The sequence below is a fragment of the Ambystoma mexicanum genome, chromosome 1q, assembly GCF_040938575.1.
Source record: "Ambystoma mexicanum isolate Mex_15411 chromosome 1q, UKY_AmexF1_1, whole genome shotgun sequence".
Taxonomy (NCBI): Eukaryota; Metazoa; Chordata; class Amphibia; order Caudata; family Ambystomatidae; genus Ambystoma; species Ambystoma mexicanum.
The window spans coordinates 283,508,479-283,525,914 of record NC_090922.1 but is presented as its reverse complement, the minus strand read 5'-3'; positions in this window follow the sequence as shown (position 1 = coordinate 283,525,914).

The window sequence follows — 17,436 nt, the reverse complement described above, 5'->3', positions numbered from 1 at the left end:
AGTGAAGTGATGGTGATGCCAATGTGAGTTTATACTCAAATGAAATCCCTTCTTAATTGAGTGGTGTTTAAGGACATACTCTGTAAATGGGATGAACAAAAGTCTATTCTAACAGATGCTGAAGGAAAGTCATCTTATAGTGTCAAGATTATATATTTTGTTATTGATATAGATGAATTACATCAACTTTACAATATTTTATCATAAAATCAAACATGTAAAAATGACAGACAAGAACATGTAAGATCATTAATAATCAGATATAACTTGCTTATATGTAGATACAATGAATCATTGCACACTGCTATGGAATGATTTGGTCTGCTCATGCTTTTCAACTTGCTCACATAATTGCTAAGGTTAAGAAAGATTGTCTTTCATATGCAATCTATACACTATGTGATGCAGAACATATCATCCCCTTTCATCATAGGAAACATCGTAGAAGACAGAAAACATGTAATCTATCACACTTATATATAAAATACTCATTGTTCAATCAATTCATTTAGACATCATTCAACTTTAAGTCATTTAAAAATATGATTGAATTAATTCTGAGTAATGTAATCAATCCACAAAAAATCATCTGCCACAATATATATGGAGTTATTTCGCTAAATTACTGTACAGCTGGGTTTAAGTGTTGATTATGTTTCAATCTAAGAACTTCTACCAATCAGTGGTGCAAAGTTTCATCTTAATTTATAGCTTTGCAAAAATGACAGAAATTATCTTGCTGAGAGATGATTTTGCGTTTAGCTAGGACCTCTTTGGTTAGCCATAATCTAATTAAATCTAAGCCGCAACAAATCAGATCTATGGGCAGGAGAAGGAGTTTTAATCATGTAGGACCCTACGGTGATATACTTTTTATGCAGATAGAGATTGCCATTAAAATCTCGATAACTCAGGCATTTTTCTCTGGTTCTGATCCAGTCCCATTGGAACAATTTCGTTTTTGCTCTAGTTGGGTTCTGCAAAAGATCATTAAGGGAAACATCAGAATCAGCTAGTGCATTGATCACAATTTGGCACCACTTTCGTGCAAATTCATCATTAGCAGTGAACATATACTTTGAAAGGATACGTATATATCAATTTTAATTTGTATTACACAAACACATTGTTTACAGTTAGATAGTTACACTATTGACACTGTGAAACCATAGAAATAAAAGGTTTGCAGAGATAAAGGATCACCCTGCTTTGGGGCGATAGTGTCCTTACACTTTTTAAAATGTTTGCTGTAACATTGTTCACAAACAGCTGAAATCAAATAGTGTGAATCTACCTTTGTTACTGTGCCACGCTTAATCTGTGAGGGATCACATTTTTCTTCTGTGCTCTTCATTCGCTTCATGATTAAACTTGGAGCCATGATCAAAAGCCTGGGTAATACTGCTCACGAATTCCCCAGCAAGAGGCATCTTTACCTCTAAGTAGCAACAGGACATGATATGAAACTTGCAACCAATTTTCCCTGAGCATCAGAAAATCAGATTTTGTGACACAACCTAAAACAGAGCGTGCCCTTGACCTCCGCTCCTTTTCTTCTCCAGTCCCATTAGATGTGTGGATTAATGCCCGATTAGTACATTGGATCATTCCAACTTGTTCCACATGCAAAAAGTGTTTTTATCATCAATAGAAACACTTACCTGGAATTAAACCCCTATTAGAGTAAAATAACTTCAGTTGCACTTGTTCTTAATGATTAATACTGCATGCTTTAGAAAGGATTTGCAGCCTTTATCCTGGCATCTCTCAGTAAATAAATGTACTTTTTTACAAAATGGTTTTAGCATTTAACACATTTAGTGTATTTATTTGACTGTGAACTTTCTGCTGTCTGTTCCAAATAACCCGGTGTGTGTGAGCTCAGAAAATGCACGACTCTACTGTCTGTACTGCTCTAAATGAGCCCTCTCATTGCAGATTAATGTTGTAAACCTGAGGAGGCAAATGACTGTCAATGGGGTTGTTTACGTTGGTGTAGATGTAATATGATCATCCACTTCCTGTATGTGTGATTCTTTCTGTAGAACGCCTATGGCCTATAAATATTGACAGACCTGCATGTTTGCTGGTGGTTCCCTACGCATATCTCTAGGGAGATGTAAAAGGTGGCTTTTGGGCACATGATAAACTATAAATGAAAGTGCAGTTTGTGAAAAATTGATTGGTTGCATACGGTATGCTTGGAAAAAAAAAGTTATATTGAAATGTCATTTCGACAAAGGTTCATTTGCTACTTGGCTGGATAATTTTGTGAGGAATATTTCTATCGTCACTGTTTGTAGATGCGCTTATGTCTCTTATATCTCCAATAAGTGAAAATCTACTGTGAAAGAAAGTCTTGTTATGTTATGTTATGTTATTTTGCACTTATATAGTGCCTTATATACCATTGGTATGGTCTGAAGGCGCTGGTAGGTTGAACACCCTTGGGAACCGAAGTTCAGATCAATAGAGAGAGTAGAGAGAGTCAAAGGTGCATGGGAGCACCGGGTATGTGTGCAGCTCATGCGGTATTCGTGTAATAGCTGCTTCTTAGCGGTAGGTGTGGTGGTTGAGGGATCAGGAGAATGTGTTCGTTCTGGCAGGTTCTATCCAGAACGGTTGTGGCTGTGTTAGGCCTGAGGAGAACTCCTGGCTGGGGGTGTGAAATCAGCAGTGTTTATTCAGAGTGATGTGGAGTAAGCGGCGGATATTGGTATGAGAACAGTTATACCGAATGGTGTCATAGAATCTCTGTGTTCTACTTGAGTGGTGATGTAAAGGAGAGAGTAAGCGTGGTGGTGTGATATGTTGGGTTATATGCTCTTTCAACGTTCTCTGCATTCCGAACCATACTATATACGTCCCATTCTATGCGCTCCAGTCCGTAGCGTGCACACATATCCGCTCTGTGCACCCCAGTCTGGTATAATACACTCCGGTCCACCCTGTGTGCACTAGTATGCTCCGCTCTATCCACCTATCTACACCATACACTCATCCGCTCCATACACTCATCCGTTCCATACACTCATCCGCTTCATACATTCATCCGCTCCATAGACTCATCCGCTCCATACACTCATCCACTCCATACACTCATCCCGCTCCATACACTCATCCTGCTCCATACACTCATCCTGCTCCATACACTCATCCCGCTCCATACACTCATCCTGCTCCATACACTCATCCTGCTCCATGCACTCATCCCGCTCCATACACTCATCCGCTCCATACACTCATCTGCTCTATACATTCATCCATTCCATTCCATACTCATCCGCTCCATACACTCATCCGCTCCATACACACATCTGCAGCGTCCACTTATCCGTTCCATACACTCATCTGCTCCATACACTCATCTCGCACGATGTACTCATCTCACACCATACTCTCATCTCGCACCATACTCTCATCCCGCTCCATACACTCATCCGCTCTATACGCCCATCCGCTCCGTACACACATCCGCTCCGTACACTCATCCGCTCCGTACACTCATCCGCTCCGTACACTCGTCTGCTCTGTACACTCGTCCGCTCTTCCGCTCCGTACACTCGTCTGCTCTTCCGCTCCGTACACTCACCCGCTCCATAAACTCACCCGCTCCATACACTCATCTACTCCATACATTCATCCACTCCATATATTCATCCACTCCATACATTTAAGTGCTCCATACACTTATGTGCTCTATACACTCATTCATTCTATAGTTTCGCTAGGTCTGTATATTCATCTGCTCTGACGATCTACACACTCTCCACACTTCCTTATTCATCTGCTATCCATACTCGTGGGTTCTACATACTCATCCGGTTTACGCTTATCCGTTCTGCACATTCGTCTGGTTTGCGCATTCCTGCATTCTACTCGCTGCTCTGAAATGTACGCACTCATCTGTGCTACTCACTTACCCTCTCTATGCACTCATCCCCTTTACGCACTCGCCCCCTCTACGCACTCGCCCCCTCTATGCGCTCGCCCCCTCTATGCACTCACCCCCTCTATGCACTCACCCCCTCTACGCACTCACCCCCACTACGCATTCACCCCCTCTACGCTCTCACCCCCTCTACGCACTCGTCCCCTCTAGGCACTCATCTGCTCCACGCACTCACCTGCTCGACGCACTTGTCCGCTCTCCGCACTCGTCCACTTTCCACACTCTTCCCCTTTCTGCACTCTTCCCCTTTCCGCACTCATCCGCTTTAGGCACTTGTGTTTTTCATGCATCCAACAGTAATATCCTGTTCTATAACTTCAACTCATACACTCATCTGTTCTATACCCTCGTCTGCCATGCACACTCATCCTCTCCACATATTCATTTGCTTCATACACCTACCCTCTCCATACACCCATCCGCTCCGTACATCTATCTGCTCCATACACCCAAGTGCTCCATCCACCCATCCGCTCCATGCACCTATCCGCTCCATACACCCATCCACTCCATACACCCATTCGTTCCATACACCCATCCGCTCCATACACCCGTCCGCTCCATACACTCATCCGCTCCATACACCCCTCCGCTCTGTACACCCCTCTGCTCCATACACCCCTCCGCTCCATACACCCCTCCACTCCATACATCCATCCGCTCCATCCATCGATCCGCTCTGTCCATCCATCCGCTCCATTCATCCATCCGCTCCTTCCATCCATCCGCTCCATACACCCATCCGCTTTCTAAACTCATCCGTTCTGTACACTCGTCTGCTCCATACATTCGTCCGCTCCAAATACACACCTGCTCCATATACACATCCGCTCCATATACACATCCGCTCCATACACACATTCGCCCCATACACACATTCGCCCCATACACACATCCGCTCTATACACTCATCCGCCCTATACACTCATCCGCCCTATACACTCATCCGCCCAATACACTCATTTGGCCTATTCACTCATCCGCCCTATACACTGATCCGCCCTATACACTCGTCCGCCCTATACACTCGTCCGCCCTATACACTCGTCCGCCCTATACACTCATGTGCTCTATACACCCATACGTTCTATACATTCACCAGGTTTGCACATTCATCTGCTCTGGTTATCTACACACTCACAGCACTTCCGTATTCATCAGCTATCCACATTCGTGCACTCTACATACTCATCCGTGCCACAATACTCATCTGTTCTACACACTCGTTCGGTTTACGCATTCCTGTGTTCTACTCGCTTCTCTGTATTTGCGGACTCATCTGCGATACACGCTCGTCCACTCTACATCCTCATCCGTTAAACATGTTTATCAGTTCTATACACTCATCCGATCTACATATTCATTCAATTTCCACACTTATTTGAACTATATAGTTATTTGTTCTTCCATTCATGCATTCTTCCACTCAGCACATTCATCTGTTCCGCCTGCTTCATCCATTCTAACTGTTTCATCCACGTCATTGTTACGCTCACCTGATTCCCACGGGGGCGTCGATCTGGACTGGCCCGCTGTTGCTTCCACCAGAGTAACACGTAGAGCCGAGTTGACAGACTGAACTGACCCACTTAGCTTCGTTTGTGGGACTCGTACGAATATCTTTCTGCAATGGAGAAGGGGAATTAACCTCCCGTAATCTGAGCGTTAACCCGCCTTCCCACTCCCCTTGTCTGCCCACAGAACACTCCTGAAGTCCCCTCTTAATCTCACCTGATGATTTGGAAAGATGAGCTCTCCATCCTGCGTCGAGCGCAGGGGCGCGTAGACGACCAGTTACTTCACTGGCGTGGAGGAATTGGCGAGTTCCAGTATTGACTCTAAAGTCCAATCGTTCGTAAGAGTTCAAAAGTCTGATCTTCACTATGCCAGATTCCTTGCAGGTTGCAGATTTAAACCACTAGAAGAGATCCAAGTGGCAATTGGTAAGATCCTGGTAAGTCTATTGTGGTTCCCTCCTCTGGGGCCGGGGTACAGCGATGATGCAGAATTAACTGCGCCGACCCGAAATGAGGTGAGTACCCCCCTGTGGTAAATCAGGTAAGTCTTTGGGGTTAGGTTGTATTGTCCTTGTTTTCCCCTTAGGGGACGGGGTGCAGCGGTGATGCAGAATTGACTGCGCCGACCCGAGATGAGGTGAGTACCCCCCTGTGGTAATCAGGTAAGTCTTTGGGGGTAGGTTGTATTGTCCTTGTTTTCCCCTTAGGGGCCGGGGTGCGGCGGTGCTGCAGGATTGACTGCGCCAACCCGAGATGAGGTGAGTACCCCCCTGTGGTAATCAGGTAAGTCTTTGGGGGTGGTTTGTATTGCCCTTGCTCACCTATTTGTTCTTGTCTCCCCCAGGTGTTGAAGAATGGCCTGGAGATGCTGGGTTCGCGATGGAGTAAAGGAATGCAGCCCCGGATGGTGAGTTCAGCGCGGCGCTGCGAGGCACTGTGAAGGCTTCTCTCTTCCAGATCGACGATGTGCTTGATCAAGGATTCAGGTAAGGGTTTTGTTCTGATCTCTTCTCCTTCTCCTTTTCTTGTTCCAGGTGTTCCAGGGCTGAAGCGGGCGTGGCTGAAGACTGGAGCTGCTGAAGACACGGTGAGCGTTACGCTGCAGCACGTAGAATAACGCGAAGCACGTGTGGCTGTCCGGGTGTGGCTTAAATAGCCTTGGAAGAAGTTCCAGGTAAGTATTCTTCCACAGCCCCACCCGAGAGGAAAGGAGTCCCTGAGGTAAAATAGTCCCTCTAAGCCTCATTTGGCTTGTGGCTTAGTGCAGCATGGTCTGCATCAGGAAGGTATGCAGCATGGTCTGCATCAGGTAAGTTTTCTGTAATGAGCCTGGCGCCCATGGCACCAGGACTGACTTTATTCTTATGAGCCTGGCGCCATAGGCGCCAGGACTGTAGCCAAATAGCCCCTAACTGAGGTTTTTGGGCATGCTTCAAGTGGCATGATGCCTGCTTCCGGGGTTGCTGGGCCTGGTCTGGCTTTCCGGGGGCAGGCATCGTGACAGTCATTCACTTCTTTCACTCCACCTGCATTCTGTCAATTTTAGCAGTTTAATTCTCGTTATTGATTCCATTTGATTTACTCTTATTAACCATTTTGCTGCTTTGATCTACTTTATTCGTTTAATTCTGTTTGTCCTTCTAGTTTATATTAGGGGTTAATTAGCTGTCAATTTCTTGCATCAGGTAGTTTGTTGGATTGGTGTCATTTAGATGGTGTTTGGGCTAGTTTAGAACCGGTTGGTTTTAGGGGAAGAGCCAGGTTTTTAGCAGTTTGCGGAAGGACGCTAAATCCTCAGTTAAGCGGATGTGGGGTGGGAGTGAGTTCCACAGCGTGGGGGCCAAGGTTGAGAATGATGACCCACCTAACCTGACTGAGTTTGTCTTAGGTATGACTAGGAGGCTGGCTGAGCTTGATCTTAGGGTGCGAAGGGGATAGTAGGGTTTTAGCTAGTCTTGGAGATATTGAGGTCCAGTTTAATGCAATGCTCGATGGGAGATGCATAAGGTTTTGAAGGTCACCCTTCGGGCTACTGGAAGCCAGTGCAGCGTCTTAAGGGCTGGGGAGATGTGGTCTCTCGGGCCGAGCACAAGTAATAGTTTGGCAGCCGCATTTTGTGCCCTTTGGAGTTTATTCAGTTGGTACGCATGGACTCCGAGGTATGGGGGTTTGCATAGTCCAGTCTTGATATAACGATTGATTGGACTGCGGAGAGTGTGTTGGGAAAGGAGAGATATGGAAAGATGCGCCTAAGGGTTTTAAGGTGGTAGTGGCAGGACTTTGAGACGTTGTTGACTTGGCGCGAGAGTGTTAGGTCAGAGTCAAGGGTGCATCCAAGAGTTTTCACTGAGTTGGAGGGGGTTGGTGAGTTGCCCATGGCGGATGGCCAGGGAAGCGGGTGCGGAAGAATTTCTTCATTGCCACATATCATGGTTTCCGTTTTGGAGGGGTTTAAGAAGAGGTGGCTTTGGGACATTCAGAGTTCTATGTCAAGGAGGTAGGAGGCCAGGTCAGGTCGGGAGTTGGGTGTTGAGTTCAGGAGTTTTAGAATTAGTTGAGTGTCATCGGTGTAGTTGTAGCACAGGATGTTGTGTGAATGAATTATCGGTGGGAGGGTGATTAAGTAGAGATTGAGTAGGAAGGCGGATAGGCATGCTCCTTGTGGGACTCCTGTGTCGACTGGTCTGGCTTGGGAGGTATAGGTGGAGAGTGTTGTTATTTGGTACCTATCTTTGAGAAATGAAGCTATCCTTTTAAGAGCGGTTCCACGGATTCCTAGGGAGTGGAGGCGGTCTAGGAGGATTGAGTGATTGATTGTGTCAAAGGCGGCGGATAGGTCAAGAAGGATCAATGCGGCGCATCCCGCGGAGTCTGCTGTCATTTTAAGGTCATCCCAGATTGAGGTTAGGGTGGTTTCTGTTCCGTGACGGGCTCTGAAACCTTATTTTGTGGATCAAGGAGGTTGTTGGTTTCGACAAAGGCATTTAGTTGGGAGTAGGCGGTCAATGAGTTTGGCAAGGAACCTGGTGTTTGAAATGGGGCAGTAGTTTTTGGGCTCGAGGGGGTTGAGCGAAGGTTTTTTAATTAGAGTTTTGACATGAACCATTTTGAATGCGTCGGGAAAGATACCAGAGGATAAGGAGGCATTTATGATGGATCTTGCGTGTTCTCCTATGCAGGTGGAAGCGAAAATATCTTTGAGGGTTGTGGCTGGGCAAGTGTCCAGCGGAGATCCAGATGGTTTGTGGGCAGAAAGAAGTTTGAGAAATTGCTCTGCTGCTATTGGACTAAAGGATTCGAACGTTGGTTGCGTAGTGGTTGCGGCTGATGGGCTGGCCAGTATGGGGGGAGATTTGGCAGCTGGATGTAAGCGAGCCAGTTTGGTGGTTAGAGTATTTGTTCTTTCCAGAGCCGTGGTGTAAAAGTGGAGGGAGAGTGAGTCGCACAGAGATTGTGAGGGGGTTGGGACAGTCGTGGTGCAAGCCGGTTTGGTGAATTCAGAGATGATTTTGTGGAGTTCTTTTCTTGGGTTTTTGCAGTTTAGGATTCAGGAGTTGTAGTGGGCTTTTTTTGCTTTCCGGATTTCGGCCTTGTACTGGTAAAGGTGTCGGGCCAAGATTGCCCTGCTCTCTGGGGTTTTGTCTTTCTGCCATTTGCGTTCTAGGTATTTATGCAGTTGTTTAGTGGTCTTCAACTCAGGGGTGAACCATTTGGGGAAGAGGCCATGGCGGGTTGATGGTTTGCAAGGGGGTGTGAGCCGTATCAGAGATGCATTGAGCCATGAGTCAAAGGCGTCAGGGGTTAGTTGTTTATTGAGTTGGCAGGTAGGTTGTGGAGACTGGAGGAGTGCATCAGCTGGGTCCTGGACGATTATTTGTTTTTTCCAGCATTTGCGTATATTCAGAGGTTCAGATTCGAGTACGGGAAGGGGGTCGGGTGAGTGAATGGCGAACGAGAGAATGAAGTGATCGGACCAGATGATAGGGGTGGGGGGTTTAAATGAATCCGGGTGTTGGAGCTAAAGATCGTATTGAGAGTGTGTCCTTTATAGTGAGTCGGGCCATTTATGTGGGGTTGGAGGTTAATTGCATCTAAACCATCAACCAGAGAGTGTGTCATAGGGTTGGTGGGGATGTCGAGCCATATGTTGAAGTCTCCAAGAAGGGTGAGGTTGGGATGGTTTAGTTGAAGAGTGGCAATAGAGTCACAGAGGTTGTTTGCGACTTATCTATCGTAGCCAGGGGGCCTGTAGATTATTAGGAAGCTGTGTGAGAGCGACGGGGAGAGGGCTAGTTTAATGAGGAGAGATTCGCAGAAAGGAATGGAAGGTTGGTTGTCGATGATTGAGGCATGGAAGAGAGATTTGAAGACGAATGCTACTCACCCTCCTCTGGAGGGACGGTTCAACGGGATGAGGGAGTAGTCGGGGGGGAAGGCTTCATTAGTGATTGGGGCGAAGTCGTCAGAGAACCAAGTTTCGGTGATGAAAACCAGGTCTGGTTTGTCAGAGGCGAGGAGGTTAAAGATGCAGTGTCTGTTTTTTGCAACGGATCGGGCATTAAGTAGGATGCAGTTCACATCGGTAGGCGAGGTTGGTCTCGGGGCTGGAGCTGAAGGGGGTGGTGGAGGAGAGAGTGGAAGCTGGAGAGGGAGAGGGATAGGGTAGGTGATGGTCGATGGGAATTGTGGGCGAGCAGAAAGATTGGCGGGCTTTGGGCGGGATTGGGTGGCTGCGTGTGTTAGGATGATCGGGTTTGGTTCGGGGGATTTGAAAGCGGGGTGTGGCAGGCTAGGAGTTTCAGTTGCACTTGATGAGAAATCGAGGGAGAGGGGTTTCAGGAAGGGTGAAGGAGGTGATTGGGGGAATGAGGTGGTGGGTCGAGACAGGGGAGGCGAAGAGTGCTCAGAGATTGAGGGGGACCAGGTGCGTTTCCTCTTTAGTTTCTTTGTTGCGATTGGAGTGTGAGAGAGGGTAGGAGGGTCAGAAGGGGAGAAGGATGCGGCTTCGGTTCTTGCTAGGGCTAGGCGTGCAGTTTTTAGGGAGGGGAAAGGGTGCGGTCGGTGGGGGAAGGTGGCGGGGGTTTGTGGACAAGGTGGGAGGTGGATGATTGCAGGGTGGAGTGTGCCTGGTATGATAGTGAGGGGAGCGGGCATGGTTAACGTTGGCTGGACGGTGCGTGGGGTTCAGAGGATGAGTGGTTTTAGGGTGGTTGGCTCGCCATCATGCCCCTCTGGCTTGGTGTTTGGAGATGGGAATGGTGGAGAATTTGACTGATAGTGGGATGATTTGGGAAGGTGGGGACCGGAGGGAAGGCAGATCGGGGAGTGGGGGTGGTCCACGGTGGTCGTTTCCGACAGACTCTGGTGGAGTGGGTGTACTCATGCTGGGTATGAGCTTTTAGGTGGAATTTAGGAGGGCTTTCCAATTGTAGTTCTAAATTGAGAGTGGGCATGCTTTAGGCACACTTCCAAGTTCAATTTGCACAGAGATGCTATTAGACTATTAGGTGCACTTCTAGATTCGACTGTACACAGAGATGATATTAGGCTATTAGGTACTATTAGGTACACTTCTAGATTTGACTGTACACAGAGATGATATTAGGCTATTAGGTACGTATTAGGCACACTTCTAAATTCAACTGCACACAGAGCTGGTATTAGGTCTGTATAGAGGGGATATTAGACTATTAGGCACAATTCTAAATTCTAGATTACACAGATGATATAAGACTATTAGGTGCACTTCTAGATTCAACTGTACAGTTCTAAATTCTAGATTACACAGATGATATTAGACTATTGGGTGCACTTCTAGATTCAACTGTACACAGACATGCTATTAGGTCTACCTCTAGATTCAATTTTGTATAGAGATATTAGGTCCATCTCTAGATTCAATTTTTTTTAGAGGGGATATTAGACTATTAGGCACAGTTCTAGATTCTACATTACACAGATATACTATTAGGTATACTTCTAACTTAGACTTTGCGCAGAAGGGATATTTAGGCACGCTTCTAACCTCAATGCTGTCGTGTACACTTCTAAATTGAACTGAGTGCAGAGAGACTATTCTGGACACTAGTCAGTTCAATTAGGGCACGCTAATAGGCACACTTCTCACAATTCGGCTTTATACAGGGAGGGTATTAGGCATGAATCTAAAATCAACTTTGCACAGCAAGGTTATTAGGAAGATTAGTCGGTTCAACCAGGCACGGTATTAGACTATTAGGATATTGGGCACACTTCTAAGTTCACTTCCACAGAGATGCTATTGGGCGCCCCTCTATATTTAACCTTCCCTCAGAAGCTATTGGGCACACATCTAAATTCAACTTTCACAGAGAGTCTATTGGGCACACTTGTAAATTCAACTTTCACATAAAAGCTTTTGGGCGCACTTTTAAATTCAACTTTCACAGAGAGGCTATTGGGAACATTTCTCGATTCAACTTTCACCTAGAAGCTATTGGGTAAAGTTCTAAATTCAACTTCTAAATGCACTTCTAAATCGAACTTCAACCTAGAAGCTATTGGGCACTTCTAGGTTCAACTTTTCACAGAGGGGGTATTGGGCACACTTCTAAATACAATTTTCACAGGAGGCTATTGGGCACACTTCTAAATACAGCTTTCGCAGAGGGGCTATTGGGCACACTTCTAAATTCAACTTTCACAGAGAGGCTATTGGGCACACTTCTAAATTCAACTTTCCATGAGCGGCTATTGGGTACGCTTCTAAATACAATTTTCACAGGAAGCTATTGAGCACACTTCTAAATACAGCTTTCACAGAGAGGCTATTGGGCACACTTCTAACTTCAGCTTTCAATGAGCGGCTATTGGGCACACTTCTAAATTCAGCTTTCAATGAGGGGGTATTGGGACACTTCTAAATTCACAGAGTGGCTATTGGGCACAATTCTAAATGCAACTTTCAATGAGGGACTATTGGGCACACTTCAAAATTCAACTTTCCATAAACGGCTATTGGGTGCACTTCTAAATTCACAGAGGGGCTATTTGGCACCCTTCTAAATTCAACTTTCAATGCGTGGCTATTGGGCACACTTCTAAATTCAACTTTCAATGAGGGGCTATTGTGCAGACTTCTAAGATCAACTTTCAATGAGCGGCTATTGGGAACACTTCTAAATGCAACTTTCAATGAGGGGCTATTGGGGACACTTCTAAATTCAACTTTCAATGCAGGGCTATTGGGCACACTTCTAAGTTCAACTTTCAATGAGCGGCTATTGGGAACACTTCTAGATTCACAGAGGGGCTATTAGGCACATTTCTAAATGCAACTTTCAATGAGGGGCTATTGGGCACAATTCTAAGTTCAACTTTCAATGAGCGGCTATTGGGAACACTTCTAGATACACAGAGGGGCTATTAGGCACACTGCTAATTGCAGCTTTCAATGAGGGGCAGTTGGGCACACTTCAAAATTCAACTCTCCATAAACGGCTAATGGGCGCACTTCTAAATTCACAGAGGGGCTATCGGGCACACTTCTAAATTCAACTTTCAATGAGCGGCTATTGGGCACACTTCTAAATTCAACTTTCAATGAGGGGCTATTGGGGACACCTCTACGTTTAACTTTCAATGAGCGGGTATTGGGAACACTTCTAAATTCAACTTTCAATGAGCGGCTATTGGGCACACTTCTAAATTCAACTTTCAATGAGGGGCTATTGGGCACACTTCTAAGTTCAACTTTCAATGAGCGGCTATTGGGCACACTTCTAAATTCAACTTTCAATGAGTGGCTATTGGGCACACTTCTAAATTCAACTTTCAATGAGAGGCTATTGGGACACTTCTAAATGCAACTTTCAATGAGGGACTATTGGGCACACTTCTAAATGCAACTTTCAATGAGCGGCTATTGGGCACACTTCAAAATTCAACTTTCCATAAACGGCTATTGGGCGCACTTCAAAATTCACAGAGGGGCTACTGGGCACACTTCTAAATACAGCTTCCACAGAGAGGCTAATTGGCCACACTTCTAAATTCAACTTTCCATAAACGGCTATTGGGCGCACTTCTAAATTCGCAGAGGGGCTATTGGGGCACTTCTAAATGCAACTTTCAATGAGGGGCAATTGGGCACCCTTCTAAATGCAACTTTAAATAAGAGGCTATTGGGCGCACTTCTAAATTCACAGAGGGGCTATTGGGCACACTTCTAAATGCAATTTTCAATGAGGGGCTATTGGTGTACTTCTAAATTAACAGAGGGGCTATTGGGACACTTCTAAATGCAACTTTCGATGAGGGGCTATTGGGGACACGTCTAGATTCAACTTTCCAGATGTATGAGACAGAGTTTCCAAATGCACATATATTACAGATATAACGAATTTACAGTGGTGATGCTTTGTTAGATGAGTGGTGGGGTAGTATGGTGTGAAGTCATTGCTTCTGGCCCCGCCCTTTCCACCCTTACTTATTGTTGGCTTCTTGCTTCTCCTGCTGATACCTGCAGATACGATCAGGAGCCTTCTCTGTAGTCCTTTGCCTCAGGTCCTTAGCCGATGGGCTGCCGGGCAGAGGGCTGCCCTGGGAGGATTGGTAATGGCTAGACCTCACGGTCTCCTGGCCAATCAGGGCATGGTGGGCGGGCTAGGGGGTGGAGGAGATAATGGTAGGGGAGTGTGGGAGCACAAGTGGTTGAGAATGGACGAGGGGGTCGGGGGAGAGACGGGCAGCAAGCGGGCTGGTTAGGGGCTATGGATGAGAGTTTTATTTTAAAATGGAGTCGGCAGCAGTGCACAAATGGGCAGATGCACTCACCTGGGCGCCTGGGTGAAACGATGGAACGCAGGCAGCGCTGTGGGACTAGGCCCACACCAGGAAGGGAGAATAGCCAATCAGGGGCGGTGGGAGGGACGGGAGGCGGCACAAGTGGGTGAGAATGGACGAGGGGGTCGGGGGAGAGAGGGTCAGCAAGTGGGCTGGTTCGGGGCTATGGATGGGAGTTTTACTCTAAAATGGAGTCGGCAGCAGTGCACAAATGGGCAGATGCACTTACCTGGGTGCCTGGGTGAAACGATGGAGCGCAGGCAGGGCCGTGGGACTGGGCCCACACCAGGAAAGGAGAATAGCTAATCAGTGGCGGTGGGAGGGACGGGAGGAGGCATAAGTGGGTGAGAATGGACGAGGGGGTCAGGGGAGAGAGGGGCAGCAAGCGGGCTGGTTTGGGGCTATGGATGGGAGTTTTACTCTAAAATGGAGTTGACAGCAGTGCACAAATGGGCAGATGCACTCACCTGGGCGCCTGGGTGAAACGATGGAACGCAGGCAGCGCTGTGGGACTAGGCCCACACCAGGAAGGGAGAATAGCCAATCAGGGGCGGTGGGAGGGACGGGAGGCGGCACAAATGGGTGAGAATGGACGAGGGGGTCGGGGGAGAGAGGGTCAGCAAGTGGGCTGGTTCGGGGCTATGGATGGGAGTTTTACTCTAAAATGGAGTCGGCAGCAGTGCACAAATGGGCAGATGCACTTACCTGGGTGCCTGGGTGAAACGATGGAGCGCAGGCAGGGCCGTGGGACTGGGCCACACCAGGAAGGGAGAATAGACAATCAGGGGCGGTGGGATGGACGGGAGGCAGCACAAGTGGGTGAGAATGGATGAGGGGGTCGGGGGAGAGAGGGGCAGCAAGCGGGCTGGTTCGGTGCTATGGATGGGAGTTTTACTCTAAAATGGAGTCAGCAGCAGTGCACAAATGGGCAGATGCACTCACCTGAGCGAATGGGTGAAACGATGGAGCGCTGGCAGGGCCGTGGCACTAGGCCCACACCAGGAAGGGAGAATAGCCAATCAGGGGCGGTGGGAGGGACGGGAGGTGGCACAAGTGGGTGAGAATGGGCGAGGGGGTCAGGGGAGAGAGGGGCAGCAAGCGGGCTGGTTCGGGGCTATGGATGGGAGTTTAACTCTAAAATGGAGTCGGCAGCAGTGCACAAATGGGCAGATGCACTCACCTGGGCGCCTGGGCGCCTGGGTGAAACGATGGAGCGCAGGCATGGCCGTGGGACTTTGCCCACACCAGGAAGGGAGAATAGCCAATCAGGGGCGGTGGGAGGGACGGGAGGCGGCACAAGTGGGTGAGAATGGACAAGGGGGTTGGGGGAGAGAGGGGCAGCAAGCGGGCTGGTTCGGGGCTATGGATGGGAGTTTTACTCTAAAATGAAGTCGGCAGCAGTGCACAAATGGGCAGATGCACTCACGTGGGCGCCTGGGTGAAATGATGGAGCGCAGGCAGGTCCGTGGGACTAGGCCCATACCAGGAAGGGAGAATAGCCAATCAGGGGCGGTGGGAGGGACGGGAGGCAGCACAAGTGGGTGAGAATGGATGAGGGGGTGGGGGGGGAGAGGGGCAGCAAGCGGGCTGGTTTGGGGCTATGGATGGGAGTTTTACTCTACAATGGAGTCAGCAGCAGTGCACAAATGGGGAGATGCACTCACCTGGGCGCATGGGTAAAACGATGGAGTGCTGGCAGGGCCGTGGGACTAGGCCCACACCAGGAAGGGAGAATAGCCAATCAGGGGCGGTGGGAGGGACGGGAGGCGGCACAAGTGGGTGAGAATGGGTGAGGGGGTCGGGGTAGAGAGGGGCAGCAAGCGGGCTGGTTCGGGGCTATGGATGGGAGTTTTACTCTAAAATGGAGTTGGCAGCAGGGCACAAATGGGCAGATGCACTCACCTGGGCACCTGGGTGAAACGATGGAGCGCAGGCAGGGCCGTGGGACTAGGCCCACACCAGGAAGGGAGAATAGCCAATCAGGGGCGGTGGGAGGGACGGGACGCGGCACAAGTTGGTGAGAATGGACGAGGGGGTCGGGGGAGAGATGGGCCGCAATCGGGCTGGTTTGGGGCTATGGATGGGAATTTTATTTTAAAATGGAGTCGGCAGCAGTGCACAAATGGGCAGATGCACTCACCTGGGCGCCTGGGTGAAACGATGGAGTGCAGGCAGGGCCGTGGGACTAGGCCCACACCAGGAAGGGAGAATAGACAATCAGGGGTGGTGGGAGGGACGGGAGGCGGCACAAGTGGGTGAGAATGGACGAGGGGGTCGGGGGACAGAGGGGCAGCAAGCATGCTGGTTCGGGGCTATGGATGGGAGTTTTACTCTAAAATGGAGTCGGCAGCAGTGCACACATGGGCAGATGCACACACCTGGGCGCCTGGGTGAAACGATGGAGCACAGGCAGGGCCGTGGGTCTAGGCCCACACCAGGAAGGGAGAATAGCCAATCTGGGGCGGTGGGAGGGACGGAAGGCGGCACAAGTGGGTGAGAATGGACGAGGGGGTCGGGGGAGAGAGGGGCAGCAAGCGGGCTGGTTCGGGGCTATGGATGGGAGTTTTACTCTAAAATGGAATCAGCAGCAGTGCACAAATGGTCAGATGCACTCATCTGGGCGCCTGGGTGAAACGATGGAGCGCAGGCAGGGCCGTGGGACTAGACCCACACCAGGAAGGGAGAATAGCCAATCAGGGGCGGTGGGAGGGACAGGAGGTGGCACAAGTCGGTGAGAATGGGCGAGGGGGTCGGTGGAGAGAGGGGCAGCAAGCGGGCTGGTTCGGGGCTATGGATGGGAGTTTTACTCTAAAATGGAGTCGGCAGCAGTGCACAAATGGGCAGATGCACTCACCTGGGCGCCTGGGTGAAACGATGAAGCGCAGGCAGGGCCGTGGGACTAGGCCCACACCAGGAAGGGAGAATAGCAAATCAGGGGCGGTGGGAGGGACGGGAGGCGGCACAAGTGGGTGAGAATGGACGAGGGGGTCGGGGGAGAGAGGGGCAGCAAGCAGGCTGGTTCGGGGCTATGGATGGGAGTTTTACTCTAAAATTGAGTCACCAGCAGTGCACAAATGGGCAGATGAACTCACCTGGGTGCCTGGGTGAAACGATGGAGCGCAGGCAGGGCCGTGGGACTAGGCC